This window comes from Danio rerio, chromosome 4 (genome assembly GCF_052040795.2).
Source record: "Danio rerio strain M-AB ecotype USA chromosome 4, GRCz13ab, whole genome shotgun sequence".
Lineage (NCBI taxonomy): Eukaryota > Metazoa > Chordata > Actinopteri > Cypriniformes > Danionidae > Danio > Danio rerio.
This window is the reverse complement of record NC_141024.2, coordinates 51457018-51473060: the sequence shown is the minus strand read 5'-3', so window position 1 is coordinate 51473060 and position 16043 is coordinate 51457018. Positions and strand designations below refer to the sequence as shown.

The 16043-nt window shown below is 47.6% G+C and overlaps 1 protein-coding gene and 12 non-coding genes across 13 annotated transcripts in view; 12 read left to right on the top strand and 1 right to left on the bottom strand.

Annotated features, from left to right (window-relative positions):
- Positions 1-16043, bottom strand: part of LOC141381695 (uncharacterized) — a 287837-nt gene that overhangs the window by 95137 nt on the left and 176657 nt on the right. The window lies entirely within an intron of this gene.
- trnan-guu (transfer RNA asparagine (anticodon GUU)) lies at positions 765-838 on the top strand. The gene has a single exon. It is a non-coding gene; the product is annotated as a tRNA-Asn (tRNA).
- On the top strand, positions 1008-1080 carry trnak-cuu (transfer RNA lysine (anticodon CUU)). The gene has a single exon. It is a non-coding gene; the product is annotated as a tRNA-Lys (tRNA).
- On the top strand, positions 1611-1684 carry trnan-guu (transfer RNA asparagine (anticodon GUU)). The gene has a single exon. It is a non-coding gene; the product is annotated as a tRNA-Asn (tRNA).
- On the top strand, positions 3128-3200 carry trnak-cuu (transfer RNA lysine (anticodon CUU)). The gene has a single exon. It is a non-coding gene; the product is annotated as a tRNA-Lys (tRNA).
- On the top strand, positions 6694-6767 carry trnan-guu (transfer RNA asparagine (anticodon GUU)). The gene has a single exon. It is a non-coding gene; the product is annotated as a tRNA-Asn (tRNA).
- On the top strand, positions 7965-8038 carry trnan-guu (transfer RNA asparagine (anticodon GUU)). The gene has a single exon. It is a non-coding gene; the product is annotated as a tRNA-Asn (tRNA).
- Positions 8387-8460, top strand: trnan-guu (transfer RNA asparagine (anticodon GUU)). The gene has a single exon. It is a non-coding gene; the product is annotated as a tRNA-Asn (tRNA).
- On the top strand, positions 9904-9976 carry trnak-cuu (transfer RNA lysine (anticodon CUU)). Its single transcript has one exon. It is a non-coding gene; the product is annotated as a tRNA-Lys (tRNA).
- On the top strand, positions 11356-11429 carry trnan-guu (transfer RNA asparagine (anticodon GUU)). The gene has a single exon. It is a non-coding gene; the product is annotated as a tRNA-Asn (tRNA).
- trnan-guu (transfer RNA asparagine (anticodon GUU)) lies at positions 13470-13543 on the top strand. Its single transcript has one exon. It is a non-coding gene; the product is annotated as a tRNA-Asn (tRNA).
- trnan-guu (transfer RNA asparagine (anticodon GUU)) lies at positions 14741-14814 on the top strand. Its single transcript has one exon. It is a non-coding gene; the product is annotated as a tRNA-Asn (tRNA).
- trnan-guu (transfer RNA asparagine (anticodon GUU)) lies at positions 15163-15236 on the top strand. Its single transcript has one exon. It is a non-coding gene; the product is annotated as a tRNA-Asn (tRNA).

Here is a 16043-nt window from a genome sequence, read left to right as displayed (position 1 = left end):
GCATTTTGCTGCCTTGTAACTGCTAACACGTGCACTGGACATAGATCCTGGGCCACATTCTGTCCAGCGTTAAAAGATGAAATCAGGATTTAGCAGAACATTGTCACGGGTAGGGAATGTATTACTGTAAACAGTGTTTAGCTCTTACACATTCATCTCATCAGCCCGGCTAGGTCAGTTGGTAGAGCATGAGACTCTTAATGTCAGGGTCGTGGGTTTGAGCCCCACATTGGGTGTTTCTGTTACTTTTCTCTCTCTCAGCAAACTTACATTAGGGTTCATATAGCAGACCTTCTGAGACAAAGTTCCGCGTTTCTACCACTGTAGGTGACCTTTTACTAAGTCTCTTTGGCGCAATCGGTTAGTGCGTTCGGCTGTTGACTGAAAGGTTGGTGGTTGAAGCCCACCCAGGTACGAATTAGGCATTTTGCTGCCTTGCAACTGCTAACACGTGCACTGGACATAGATCCTGGGCCACATTCTGTCCAGCGTTACAAGACGAAATCAGGATTTAGCAGAAGATTGTCACGGGTAGGGAAGGTATTACTGTTAACAGTGTCTAGTTCTAGTGGGGACTCCTCATCGGCCTGGCTAGCTCAGTCGGTAGAGCATGAGACTCTTAATGTCAGGGTCGTGGGTTTGAGCCCCACGTTGGGCGTTTCTGTTACTTTTCTCTCTCTCAGCAAACTTACATTAGGGTTCATATAGCAGACCTTTTGAGACAAAGTTCCGTGTTTCTACCACTGTAGGTGACTTTTCACTAAGTCTCTGTGGCGCAATCGGTTAGCGCGTTCGGCTGTTAACTGAAAGGTTGGTGGTTCAAGCCCACCCAGGGACGAATTAGGCATTTTGCTGCCTTGCAACTGCTAACACATGCACTGGACATAGATCCTGGGCCACATTCTGTCCAGCGTTACAAGATGAAATCAGGACTTAGCAGAAGATTGTCACGGGTAGGGAAGGTATTACTGTAAACGGTTTCTGGTTCCTAAAAGAGCTTCTCATCAGCCCGGCTAGCTCAGTCGGTAGAGCATGAGACTCTTAATCTCAGGGTTGTGGGTTCGAGCCCCACGTTGGGCGTTCCTGTTACTTTTCTCTCTCTCTCCCAGCAAACTTACATAAGGTTTAATGTAGCAGACTTTGAGACAAAGTTACGCGTTTCTACCACTGTAGGTGACTTTTCACTAAGTCTCTGTGGCGCAATCGGTTAGCGTGTTCGGCTGTTAACTGAAAGGTTGGTGGTTCAAGCCCACCCAGGGACGAATTAGGCAGTTTGCTGCCTTGCAACTGCTAACACATGCACTGGACATAGATCCTGGGCCACATTCTGTCCAGCGTTACAAGATGAAATCAGGATTTAGCAGAAGATTGTCACGGGTAGGGAAGGTATTACTGTTAACAGTGTCTAGTTCTAGTGGGGACTCCTCATCTGCCTGGCTAGCTCTGTCGGTAGAGCATGAGACTCTTAATGTCAGGGTCATGGGTTTGAGCCCCACTTTGGGCGTTTCTGTTACTTTTCTCTCTCTCAGCAAACTTACATTAGGGTTCATATAGCAGACCTTTTGAGACAAAGTTCCGCGTTTCTACCACTGTAGTTGACCTGTCACTAAGTCTCTGTGGCGCAATCGGTTAGCGCGTTCGGCTGTTAACTGAAAGGTTGGTGGTTCAAGCCCACCCAGGGACGGATCAAGCATTTTGCTGCCTTGCAACTGCTAACACGTGCACTGGACATAGATAATGGGCCACATTCTGTCCAGCGTTACAAGATGAAATCAGGATTTAGCAGAATATTGTCACGGGTAGGGAAGGTATTACTGTTAACAGTGTCTAGTTCTAGTGGGGATTCCTCATCCGCCTGGCTAGCTCAGTCGGTAGAGCATGAGACTCTTAATCTCAGGGTCGTGTGTTCGAGCTCCATGTTGGGCGTTCCTGTTACTTTTCTCTCTCTCTCCCAGCAAACTTACATAAGGTTTAATGTAGCAGACTTTGAGACAAAGTTACGCGTTTCTACCACTGTAGGTGACTTTTCACTAAGTCTCTGTGGCGCAATCGGTTAGTGCGTTCGGCTGTTAACTGAAAGGTTGGTGGTTCAAGCCCACCCAGGGATGAATTACGCATTTTGCTGCCTTGCAACTGCTAACACGTGCACTGGACATAGATCCTGGGCCACATTCTGTCCAGCGTTACAAGATGAAATCAGGATTTAGCAGAATATTGTCACGGGTAGGGAAGGTATTACTGTTAACAGTGTCTAGTTCTAGTGGAGACTCCTCATCCGCCTGGCTAGCTCAGTCGGTAGAGCATGAGACTCTTAATGTCAGGGTTGTGGGTTTGAGCTCCACGTTGGGCGTTTCTGTTACTTTTCCCTCTCTCTTTCAGCAAACTTACATAAGGGTTCATATAGCAGACCTTTTGAGACAAAGTTCCACGTTTCTACCACTGTAGGTGACCTTTTACTAAGTCTCTTTGGCGCAATAGGTTAGCGCGTTCGGCTGTTGACTGAAAGGTTGGTGGTTGAAGCCCACCCAGGTACGAATTAGGCATTTTGCTGCCTTGCAACTGCTAACACGTGCACTGGACATAGATCCTGGGCCACATTCTGTCCAGCGTTACAAGACGAAATCAGGATTTAGCAGAAGATTGTCACGGGTAGGGAAGGTATTACTGTAAAGAGTGTTTAGCTCTTAAAAGTACATCTCATCAGCCCGGCTAGCTCAGTCGGTAGAGCATGAGACTCTTAATGTCAGGGTTGTGGGTTCGAGCCCCACGTTGGGTGTTCCTGTTACTTTTCTCTCTCTCTCCCAGCAAACTTACATTAGCGTTCATGTAGCAGACTTTGAGACAAAGTTACGCATTTCTACCACTGTAGGTGACTTTTCACTAAGTCTCTGTGGTGCAATCGGTTAGCGCGTTAGGCTGTTAAGTGAAAGGTTGGTGGTTGAAGCCCACCCAGAGACGAATTAGGCATTTTGCTGCCTTGCAACTGCTAAACCGTGCACTGGGCATATATCCTGGGCCACATTCTGTCCAGCGTTACAAGATGAAATCAGGATTTAGCAGAAGATTGTCACGGGTAGGGAAGGTATTACTGTAAAGGGTTTCTGGTTCCTAAAAGAGCTTCTCATCAGCCCGGCTAGCTCAGTCGGTAGAGCATGAGACTCTTAATCTCAGGGTCGTGGGTTCGAGCCCCACGTTGGGCGTTCCTGTTACTTTTCTCTCTCTCTCCCAGCAAACTTACATAAGGTTTAATGTAGCAGACTTTGAGACAAAGTTACGCGTTTCTACCACTGTAGGTGACTTTTCACTAAGTCTCTTTGGCGCAATCGGTTAGCGCGTTCGGCTGTTAACTGAAAGGTTGGTGGTTCAAGCCCACCCAGGGACGAATTAGGGATTTTGCTGCCTTGCAACTGCTAACACGTGCACTGGACATAGATCCTGGGCCACATTCTGTCCAGCGTTACAAGATGAAATCAGGATTTAGCAGAATATTGTCACGGGTAGGGAAGGTATTACTGTTAACAGTGTCTAGTTCTAGTGAGGACTCCTCATCCGCCTGGCTACCTCAGTCGGTAGAGCATGAGACTCTTAATGTCAGGGTTGTGGGTTTGAGCCCCACGTTGGGCGTTTCTGTTACTTTTCTCTCTCTCTCAGTAAACTTACATTAGGGTTCATATAACAGACCTTTTGAGACAAAGTTCCGCGTTTCTACCACTGTAGGTGACCTTTTACTAAGTCTCTTTGGCGCAATCGGTTAGCGCGTTCGGCTGTTGACTGAAAGGTTGGTGGTTGAAGCCCACCCAGGTACGAATTAGGCATTTTGCTGCCTTGCAACTGCTAACACGTGCACTGGACATAGATCCTGGGCCACATTCTGTCCAGCGTTACAAGACGAAATCAGGATTTAGCAGAACATTGTCACGGGTAGGGAAGGTATTACTGTAAAGAGTTTTTAGCTCTTAAAAGTTCATCTCATCAGCCTGGCTAGATCAGTCGGTTGAGCATGAGACTCTTAATGTCAGGGTTGTGGGTTCGAGCCCCACGTTGGGCGTTCCTGTTACTTTTCTCTCTTTCTCTCAGCAAACTATCATTAGGGTTCATATAGCAGACCTTTTGAGACAAAGTTCCGGGTTTCTACCACTGTAGGTCACCTTCACTAAGTCTCTGTGGCGTAATCGGTTAGCGCGTTCGGCTGTTAACTGAAAGGTTGGTGGTTCAAGCCCACCCAGGCACGAATTAGGCATTTTGCTGCCTTGCAACTGCTAACACGTGCACTGGACATAGATCCTGGGCCACATTCTGTCCAGCGTTACAAGATGAAATCAGGATTTAGCAGAAGATTGTCACGGGTAGGGAAGGTATTACTGTAAACGTTTTCTGGTTCCTAAAAGAGCTTCTCATCATCCCCGCTAGCTCAGTCGATAGAGCATGAGACTCTTAATCTCAGCGTCGTGGGTTAAAGCCCCACATTGGGCGTTTCTGTTACCTCTCTTTCTCTCAGCAAACTATCATTAGGCTTCATATAGCAGACCTTTTGAGACAAAGTTCCGCGTTTCTACCACTGTAGGTGACCTTTCACTAGGTCTCTGTGGCGCAATCGGTTAGCGCGTTCGGCTGTTAACTGAAAGCTTGGTGGTTCAAGCCCACCCAGGGACGAATTAGGCATTTTGCTGCCTTGCAACTGCTAACACGTGCACTGGACATAGATCCTGGGCCACATTCTGTCCAGCGTTACAAGACGAAATCAGGATTTAGCAGAACATTGTCACGGGTAGGGAAGGTATTACTGTAAAGAGTTTTTAGCTCTTAAAAGTTCATCTCATCAGCCTGGCTAGATCAGTCGGTTGAGCATGAGACTCTTAATGTCAGGGTTGTGGGTTCGAGCCCCACGTTGGGCGTTCCTGTTACTTTTCTCTCTTTCTCTCAACAAACTATCATTAGGGTTCATATAGCAGACCTTTTGAGACAAAGTTCCGGGTTTCTACCACTGTAGGTCACCTTCACTAAGTCTCTGTGGCGCAATCGGTTAGCGCGTTAGGCTGTTAACTGAAAGGTTGGTGGTTCAAGCCCACCCAGAGACGGATCAAGCATTTTGCTGCCTTGTAACTGCTAACACGTGCACTGGACATAGATCCTGGGCCACATTCTGTCCAGCGTTACAAGACGAAATCAGGATTTAGCAGAGTATTGTCACGGGTAGGGAAGGTATTACTGTAAACAGTGTTTAGCTCTTAAAAGTTCATCTCATCAGCCCGGCTAGCTCAGTCGGTAGAGCATGAGATTCTTAATGTCAGGGTTGTAGGTTCGAGCCCCACGTTGGGCGTTCCTGTTATTTTTCTCTCTCTCTCCCAGTAAACTTACATTAGGGTTCATGTAGCAGACTTTGAGACAAAGTTCCGCGTTTCTACCACTGTAGGTGACCTTTCACTAAGTCTCTGTAGCGCAATTGGTTAGCGTGTTCGGCTGTTAACTGAAAGGTTGGTGGTTCAAGCCCACCCAGGGACGAATTAGGCATTTTGCTGCCTTGCAACTGCTAACATGTGCACTGGACATAGATCCTGGGCCACATTCTGTCTAGCGTTACAAGATGAAATCAGGATTTAGCAGAAGATTGTCACGGGTAGGGAAGGTATTACTGTAAACGGTTTCTGGTTCCTAAAAGAGCCTCTCATCAGCCCGGCTAGCTCAGTCGGTAGAGCGTGAGACTCTTAATGTCAGGGTCGTGGGTTCGAGCCCCACGATGGGCGTTCCTGTTACTTTCTCTCTCTCTCCCGGCAAACTTACATTAGGGTTCATGTAGCAGACTTTGAGACAAAGTTCCGCGTTTCTACCACTGTAGGTGACCTTTCACTAGGTCTCTGTGGTGCAATCGGTTAGCGCGTTCGGCTGTTAACTGAAAGGTTGGTGGTTCAAGCCCACCCAGGGACGAATTAGGCATTTTGCTGCCTTGCAACTGCTAACACGTGCACTGGACATAGATCCTGGGCCACATTCTGTCTAGCGTTACAAGATGAAATCAGGATTTAGCAGAAGATTGTCACGGGTAGGGAAGGTATTACTGTAAACGGTTTCTGGTTCCTAAAAGAGCCTCTCATCAGCCCGGCTAGCTCAGTCGGTAGAGCATGAGACTCTTAATGTCAGGGTTGTGGGATCGAGCCCCACGTTGGGTGTTCCTGTTACTTTTCTCTCTCTCTCCCAGCAAACTTACATTAGGGTTCATGTAGCAGACTTTGAGACAAAGTTCCGCGTTTCTACCACTGTAGGTGACCTTTTACTAAGTCTCTGTGGCGCAATCGGTTAGCGCATTCGGCTGTTAACTGAAAGGTTGGTGGTTCAAGCCCACCCAGGGACGAATTAGGCATTTTGCTGCCTTGCAACTGCTAACATGTGCACTGGACATAGATCCTGGGCCACATTCTTTCCAGCGTTACAAGATGAAATCAGGATTTAGCAGAAGATTGTCACGGGTAGGGAAGGTATTAGTGTAAACGGTTTCTGGTTCCTAAAAGAGCTTCTCATCAGCCTGGCTAGCTCAGTCGGTAGAGCATGAGACTCTTAATCTCAGCGTCGTGGGTTAGAGCCCCACATTGGGCGTTTCTGTTAACTCTCTTTCAGCAAACTATCATTAGGGTTCATATGCCAGACCTTTTGAGACAAAGTTCCGCTTTTCTACCACTGTAGGTGATCTTTCATTAGGTCTCTGTGGCGCAATCGGTTAGCGCGTTCGGCTGTTAACTGAAAGGTTGGTGGTTCAAGCCCACCCAGGGACGAAATAGGCATTTTGCTGCCTTGCAACTGCTAACACGTGCACTGGACATAGATCCTGGTCCACATTCTGTCCAGCGTTACAAGATGAAATCAGGATTTAGCAGAAGATTGTTACGGGTAGGGAAGGTATTACTGTAAACGGTTTCTGGTTCCTAAAAGAGCCTCTCATCAGCCCGGCTAGCTCAGTCGGTAGAGCGTGAGACTCTTAATGTCAGGGTCGTGGGTTCGAGCCCCACGATGGGCGTTCCTGTTACTTTTCTCTCTCTCTCCCGGCAAACTTACATTACGGTTCATGTAGCAGACTTTGAGACAAAGTTCCGCGTTTCTACCACTGTAGGTGACCTTTCACTAAGTCTCTGTGGTGCAATCGGTTAGCTCGTTCGGCTGTTAACTGAAAGGTTGGTGGTTCAAGCCCACCCAGGGACGAATTAGGCATTTTGCTGCCTTGCAACTGCTAACATGTGCACTGGACATAGATCCTGGGCCACATTCTGTCCAGCGTTACAAGACGAAATCAGGATTTAGTAGAACATTGTCACGGGTAGGGAAGGTATTACTGTAAACTGTGTTTAGCTCTAAAAAGTTCATCTCATCAGCCCGGCTAGCTCAGTCGGTAGAGCATGAGACTCTTAATGTCAGGGTTGTGGGTTCGAGCCCCACGTTGGGTGTTCCTGTTACTTTTCTCTCTCTCTCCCAGCAAACTTACATTAGGGTTCATGTAGCAGACTTTGAGACAAAGTTCCGCGTTTCTACCACTGTAGGTGACCTTTTACTAAGTCTCTGTGGCGCAATCGGTTAGCGCGTTCGGCTGTTAATTGAAAGGTTGGTGGTTCAGGCCCACCCAGGGACGAATTAGGCATTTTGCTGCCTTGCAACTGCTAACACGTGCACTAGACATAGATCCTGGGCCACATTCTGTCCAGCGTTACAAGATGAAATCAGGATTTAGCAGACCATTGTCACGGGTAGGGAAGGTATTACTGTAAACGGTTTCTGGTTCCTAAAAGAGCTTTCATCAGCCCGGCTAGCTCAGTCGGTAGAGCATGAGACTCTTAATGTCATGGTTGTGGGTTCGAGCCCCACGTTGGGTGTTCCTGTTACTTTTCTCTCTCTCTCCCAGCAAACTTACATTAGGGTTCATGTAGCAGACTTTGAGACAAAGTTCCGCGTTTCTACCACTGTAGGTGACCTTTTACTAAGTCTCTGTGGCGCAATCGGTTAGCGCGTTCGGCTGTTAACTGAAAGGTTGGTGGTTCAAGCCCACCCAGGGACGAATTAGGCAGTTTGCTGCCTTGCAACTGCTAACACATGCACTGGACATAGATCCTGGGCCACATTCTGTCCAGCGTTACAAGATGAAATCAGGATTTAGCAGAAGATTGTCACGGGTAGGGAAGGTATTACTGTTAACAGTGTCTAGTTCTAGTGGGGACTCCTCATCTGCCTGGCTAGCTCTGTCGGTAGAGCATGAGACTCTTAATGTCAGGGTCATGGGTTTGAGCCCCACTTTGGGCGTTTCTGTTACTTTTCTCTCTCTCAGCAAACTTACATTAGGGTTCATATAGCAGACCTTTTGAGACAAAGTTCCGCGTTTCTACCACTGTAGTTGACCTGTCACTAAGTCTCTGTGGCGCAATCGGTTAGCGCGTTCGGCTGTTAACTGAAAGGTTGGTGGTTCAAGCCCACCCAGGGACGGATCAAGCATTTTGCTGCCTTGCAACTGCTAACACGTGCACTGGACATAGATAATGGGCCACATTCTGTCCAGCGTTACAAGATGAAATCAGGATTTAGCAGAATATTGTCACGGGTAGGGAAGGTATTACTGTTAACAGTGTCTAGTTCTAGTGGGGATTCCTCATCCGCCTGGCTAGCTCAGTCGGTAGAGCATGAGACTCTTAATCTCAGGGTCGTGTGTTCGAGCTCCATGTTGGGCGTTCCTGTTACTTTTCTCTCTCTCTCCCAGCAAACTTACATAAGGTTTAATGTAGCAGACTTTGAGACAAAGTTACGCGTTTCTACCACTGTAGGTGACTTTTCACTAAGTCTCTGTGGCGCAATCGGTTAGTGCGTTCGGCTGTTAACTGAAAGGTTGGTGGTTCAAGCCCACCCAGGGATGAATTACGCATTTTGCTGCCTTGCAACTGCTAACACGTGCACTGGACATAGATCCTGGGCCACATTCTGTCCAGCGTTACAAGATGAAATCAGGATTTAGCAGAATATTGTCACGGGTAGGGAAGGTATTACTGTTAACAGTGTCTAGTTCTAGTGGAGACTCCTCATCCGCCTGGCTAGCTCAGTCGGTAGAGCATGAGACTCTTAATGTCAGGGTTGTGGGTTTGAGCTCCACGTTGGGCGTTTCTGTTACTTTTCCCTCTCTCTTTCAGCAAACTTACATAAGGGTTCATATAGCAGACCTTTTGAGACAAAGTTCCACGTTTCTACCACTGTAGGTGACCTTTTACTAAGTCTCTTTGGCGCAATAGGTTAGCGCGTTCGGCTGTTGACTGAAAGGTTGGTGGTTGAAGCCCACCCAGGTACGAATTAGGCATTTTGCTGCCTTGCAACTGCTAACACGTGCACTGGACATAGATCCTGGGCCACATTCTGTCCAGCGTTACAAGACGAAATCAGGATTTAGCAGAAGATTGTCACGGGTAGGGAAGGTATTACTGTAAAGAGTGTTTAGCTCTTAAAAGTACATCTCATCAGCCCGGCTAGCTCAGTCGGTAGAGCATGAGACTCTTAATGTCAGGGTTGTGGGTTCGAGCCCCACGTTGGGTGTTCCTGTTACTTTTCTCTCTCTCTCCCAGCAAACTTACATTAGCGTTCATGTAGCAGACTTTGAGACAAAGTTACGCATTTCTACCACTGTAGGTGACTTTTCACTAAGTCTCTGTGGTGCAATCGGTTAGCGCGTTAGGCTGTTAAGTGAAAGGTTGGTGGTTGAAGCCCACCCAGAGACGAATTAGGCATTTTGCTGCCTTGCAACTGCTAAACCGTGCACTGGGCATATATCCTGGGCCACATTCTGTCCAGCGTTACAAGATGAAATCAGGATTTAGCAGAAGATTGTCACGGGTAGGGAAGGTATTACTGTAAAGGGTTTCTGGTTCCTAAAAGAGCTTCTCATCAGCCCGGCTAGCTCAGTCGGTAGAGCATGAGACTCTTAATCTCAGGGTCGTGGGTTCGAGCCCCACGTTGGGCGTTCCTGTTACTTTTCTCTCTCTCTCCCAGCAAACTTACATAAGGTTTAATGTAGCAGACTTTGAGACAAAGTTACGCGTTTCTACCACTGTAGGTGACTTTTCACTAAGTCTCTTTGGCGCAATCGGTTAGCGCGTTCGGCTGTTAACTAAAAGGTTGGTGGTTCAAGCCCACCCAGGGACGAATTAGGCATTTTGCTGCCTTGCAACTGCTAACACGTGCACTGGACATAGATCCTGGGCCACATTCTGTCCAGCGTTACAAGATGAAATCAGGATTTAGCAGAATATTGTCACGGGTAGGGAAGGTATTACTGTTAACAGTGTCTAGTTCTAGTGAGGACTCCTCATCCGCCTGGCTACCTCAGTCGGTAGAGCATGAGACTCTTAATGTCAGGGTTGTGGGTTTGAGCCCCACGTTGGGCGTTTCTGTTACTTTTCTCTCTCTCTCAGTAAACTTACATTAGGGTTCATATAACAGACCTTTTGAGACAAAGTTCCGCGTTTCTACCACTGTAGGTGACCTTTTACTAAGTCTCTTTGGCGCAATCGGTTAGCGCGTTCGGCTGTTGACTGAAAGGTTGGTGGTTGAAGCCCACCCAGGTACGAATTAGGCATTTTGCTGCCTTGCAACTGCTAACACGTGCACTGGACATAGATCCTGGGCCACATTCTGTCCAGCGTTACAAGACGAAATCAGGATTTAGCAGAACATTGTCACGGGTAGGGAAGGTATTACTGTAAAGAGTTTTTAGCTCTTAAAAGTTCATCTCATCAGCCTGGCTAGATCAGTCGGTTGAGCATGAGACTCTTAATGTCAGGGTTGTGGGTTCGAGCCCCACGTTGGGCGTTCCTGTTACTTTTCTCTCTTTCTCTCAGCAAACTATCATTAGGGTTCATATAGCAGACCTTTTGAGACAAAGTTCCGGGTTTCTACCACTGTAGGTCACCTTCACTAAGTCTCTGTGGCGTAATCGGTTAGCGCGTTCGGCTGTTAACTGAAAGGTTGGTGGTTCAAGCCCACCCAGGCACGAATTAGGCATTTTGCTGCCTTGCAACTGCTAACACGTGCACTGGACATAGATCCTGGGCCACATTCTGTCCAGCGTTACAAGATGAAATCAGGATTTAGCAGAAGATTGTCACGGGTAGGGAAGGTATTACTGTAAACGTTTTCTGGTTCCTAAAAGAGCTTCTCATCATCCCCGCTAGCTCAGTCGATAGAGCATGAGACTCTTAATCTCAGCGTCGTGGGTTAAAGCCCCACATTGGGCGTTTCTGTTACCTCTCTTTCTCTCAGCAAACTATCATTAGGCTTCATATAGCAGACCTTTTGAGACAAAGTTCCGCGTTTCTACCACTGTAGGTGACCTTTCACTAGGTCTCTGTGGCGCAATCGGTTAGCGCGTTCGGCTGTTAACTGAAAGGTTGGTGGTTCAAGCCCACCCAGGGACGAATTAGGCATTTTGCTGCCTTGCAACTGCTAACACGTGCACTGGACATAGATCCTGGGCCACATTCTGTCCAGCGTTACAAGACGAAATCAGGATTTAGCAGAACATTGTCACGGGTAGGGAAGGTATTACTGTAAAGAGTTTTTAGCTCTTAAAAGTTCATCTCATCAGCCTGGCTAGATCAGTCGGTTGAGCATGAGACTCTTAATGTCAGGGTTGTGGGTTCGAGCCCCACGTTGGGCGTTCCTGTTACTTTTCTCTCTTTCTCTCAACAAACTATCATTAGGGTTCATATAGCAGACCTTTTGAGACAAAGTTCCGGGTTTCTACCACTGTAGGTCACCTTCACTAAGTCTCTGTGGCGCAATCGGTTAGCGCGTTAGGCTGTTAACTGAAAGGTTGGTGGTTCAAGCCCACCCAGAGACGGATCAAGCATTTTGCTGCCTTGTAACTGCTAACACGTGCACTGGACATAGATCCTGGGCCACATTCTGTCCAGCGTTACAAGACGAAATCAGGATTTAGCAGAGTATTGTCACGGGTAGGGAAGGTATTACTGTAAACAGTGTTTAGCTCTTAAAAGTTCATCTCATCAGCCCGGCTAGCTCAGTCGGTAGAGCATGAGATTCTTAATGTCAGGGTTGTAGGTTCGAGCCCCACGTTGGGCGTTCCTGTTATTTTTCTCTCTCTCTCCCAGTAAACTTACATTAGGGTTCATGTAGCAGACTTTGAGACAAAGTTCCGCGTTTCTACCACTGTAGGTGACCTTTCACTAAGTCTCTGTAGCGCAATTGGTTAGCGTGTTCGGCTGTTAACTGAAAGGTTGGTGGTTCAAGCCCACCCAGGGACGAATTAGGCATTTTGCTGCCTTGCAACTGCTAACATGTGCACTGGACATAGATCCTGGGCCACATTCTGTCTAGCGTTACAAGATGAAATCAGGATTTAGCAGAAGATTGTCACGGGTAGGGAAGGTATTACTGTAAACGGTTTCTGGTTCCTAAAAGAGCCTCTCATCAGCCCGGCTAGCTCAGTCGGTAGAGCGTGAGACTCTTAATGTCAGGGTCGTGGGTTCGAGCCCCACGATGGGCGTTCCTGTTACTTTCTCTCTCTCTCCCGGCAAACTTACATTAGGGTTCATGTAGCAGACTTTGAGACAAAGTTCCGCGTTTCTACCACTGTAGGTGACCTTTCACTAGGTCTCTGTGGTGCAATCGGTTAGCGCGTTCGGCTGTTAACTGAAAGGTTGGTGGTTCAAGCCCACCCAGGGACGAATTAGGCATTTTGCTGCCTTGCAACTGCTAACACGTGCACTGGACATAGATCCTGGGCCACATTCTGTCTAGCGTTACAAGATGAAATCAGGATTTAGCAGAAGATTGTCACGGGTAGGGAAGGTATTACTGTAAACGGTTTCTGGTTCCTAAAAGAGCCTCTCATCAGCCCGGCTAGCTCAGTCGGTAGAGCGTGAGACTCTTAATGTCAGGGTTGTGGGATCGAGCCCCACGTTGGGTGTTCCTGTTACTTTTCTCTCTCTCTCCCAGCAAACTTACATTAGGGTTCATGTAGCAGACTTTGAGACAAAGTTCCGCGTTTCTACCACTGTAGGTGACCTTTCACTAAGTCTCTGTGGCGCAATCGGTTAGCGCATTCGGCTGTTAACTGAAAGGTTGGTGGTTCAAGCCCACCCAGGGACGAATTAGGCATTTTGCTGCCTTGCAACTGCTAACATGTGCACTGGACATAGATCCTGGGCCACATTCTTTCCAGCGTTACAAGATGAAATCAGGATTTAGCAGAAGATTGTCACGGGTAGGGAAGGTATTAGTGTAAACGGTTTCTGGTTCCTAAAAGAGCTTCTCATCAGCCTGGCTAGCTCAGTCGGTAGAGCATGAGACTCTTAATCTCAGCGTCGTGGGTTAGAGCCCCACATTGGGCGTTTCTGTTAACTCTCTTTCAGCAAACTATCATTAGGGTTCATATGCCAGACCTTTTGAGACAAAGTTCCGCTTTTCTACCACTGTAGGTGACCTTTCATTAGGTCTCTGTGGCGCAATCGGTTAGCGCGTTCGGCTGTTAACTGAAAGGTTGGTGGTTCAAGCCCACCCAGGGACGAAATAGGCATTTTGCTGCCTTGCAACTGCTAACACGTGCACTGGACATAGATCCTGGTCCACATTCTGTCCAGCGTTACAAGATGAAATCAGGATTTAGCAGAAGATTGTTACGGGTAGGGAAGGTATTACTGTAAACGGTTTCTGGTTCCTAAAAGAGCCTCTCATCAGCCCGGCTAGCTCAGTCGGTAGAGCGTGAGACTCTTAATGTCAGGGTCGTGGGTTCGAGCCCCACGATGGGCGTTCCTGTTACTTTTCTCTCTCTCTCCCGGCAAACTTACATTACGGTTCATGTAGCAGACTTTGAGACAAAGTTCCGCGTTTCTACCACTGTAGGTGACCTTTCACTAAGTCTCTGTGGTGCAATCGGTTAGCTCGTTCGGCTGTTAACTGAAAGGTTGGTGGTTCAAGCCCACCCAGGGACGAATTAGGCATTTTGCTGCCTTGCAACTGCTAACATGTGCACTGGACATAGATCCTGGGCCACATTCTGTCCAGCGTTACAAGACGAAATCAGGATTTAGTAGAACATTGTCACGGGTAGGGAAGGTATTACTGTAAACTGTGTTTAGCTCCAAAAAGTTCATCTCATCAGCCCGGCTAGCTCAGTCGGTAGAGCATGAGACTCTTAATGTCAGGGTTGTGGGTTCGAGCCCCACGTTGGGTGTTCCTGTTACTTTTCTCTCTCTCTCCCAGCAAACTTACATTAGGGTTCATGTAGCAGACTTTGAGACAAAGTTCCGCGTTTCTACCACTGTAGGTGACCTTTTACTAAGTCTCTGTGGCGCAATCGGTTAGCGCGTTCGGCTGTTAATTGAAAGGTTGGTGGTTCAGGCCCACCCAGGGACGAATTAGGCATTTTGCTGCCTTGCAACTGCTAACACGTGCACTGGACATAGATCCTGGGCCACATTCTGTCCAGCGTTACAAGATGAAATCAGGATTTAGCAGAACATTGTCACGGGTAGGGAAGGTATTACTGTAAACGGTTTCTGGTTCCTAAAAGAGCTTTCATCAGCCCGGCTAGCTCAGTCGGTAGAGCATGAGACTCTTAATGTCAGGGTCGTGGGTTCGAGCCCCAAGTTGGGTGTTCCTGTTACTTTTCTCTCTCTCTCCCAGCAAACTTACATAAGGTTTCATCTAGCAGACTTTGAGACAAAGTTCCGCGTTTCTACCACTGTAGGTGACCTTTTACTAAGTCTCTGTGGCGCAATCGGTTAGCGCGTTCGGCTGTTAACTGAAAGGTTGGTGGTTCAAGCCCACCCAGGGACGAATTAGGCATTTTGCTGCCTTGCAACTAATAACATGTGCACTGGACATAGATCCTGGGCCACATTCTGTCCAGCGTTACAAGATGAAATCAGGATTTAGCAGAAGATTGTCATGGGTAGGGAAGGTATTACTGTTAACAGTGTCTAGTTCTAGTGGGGACTCCTCATCCGCCTGGCTAGCTCAGTCGGTAGAGCATGAGACTCTTAATGTCAGGATCGTGGGTTCGAGCCCCACGCTGGGCGTTTCTGTTACTTTTCTCTCTCTCAGCAAACTTACATTAGGGTTCATATAGCAGACCTTTTGAGACAAAGTTCCGCGTTTCTACCACTGTAGTTGACCTGTCACTAAGTCTCTGTGGCGCAATCGGTTAGCGCGTTCGGCTGTTAACTGAAAGGTTGGTGGTTCAAGCCCACCCAGGGACGGATCAAGCATTTTGCTGCCTTGCAACTGCTAACACGTGCACTGGACATAGATAATGGGCCACATTCTGTCCAGCGTTACAAGATGAAATCAGGATTTAGCAGAATATTGTCACGGGTAGGGAAGATATTACTGTTAACAGTGTCTAGTTCTAGTGGGGATTCCTCATCCGCCTGGCTAGCTCAGTCGGTAGAGCATGAGACTCTTAATCTCAGGGTCGTGGGTTCGAGCTCCATGTTGGGCGTTCCTGTTACTTTTCTCTCTCTCTCCCAGCAAACTTACATAAGGTTTAATGTAGCAGACTTTGAGACAAAGTTACGCGTTTCTACCACTGTAGGTGACTTTTCACTAAGTCTCTGTGGCGCAATCGGTTAGTGCGTTCGGCTGTTAACTGAAAGGTTGGTGGTTCAAGCCCACCCAGGGATGAATTACGCATTTTGCTGCCTTGCAACTGCTAACACGTGCACTGGACAAAGATCCTGGGCCACATTCTGTCCAGCGTTACAAGATGAAATCAGGATTTAGCAGAACATTGTCATGGGTAGGGAAGGTATCACTGTTAACAGTGTCTAGACAAAGTTGCGCGTTTCTACCACTGTAGGTGACCATTCCCTAAGTCTCTGTGGCAACATTATGAAGCTGCAGGCCCCGAGACCCAACCGCACGCTCAGACTTGCTCGCTCAGACCAGCACTTCCAGACCTATCGTTTTCTCAGACAGTGCCACCTGCTGTTGGGAAAAATTGCCTAACCTGAATTCATTGATTTATAAATTGTAAATTACACTATTTTTCTACTATAAAATATTGC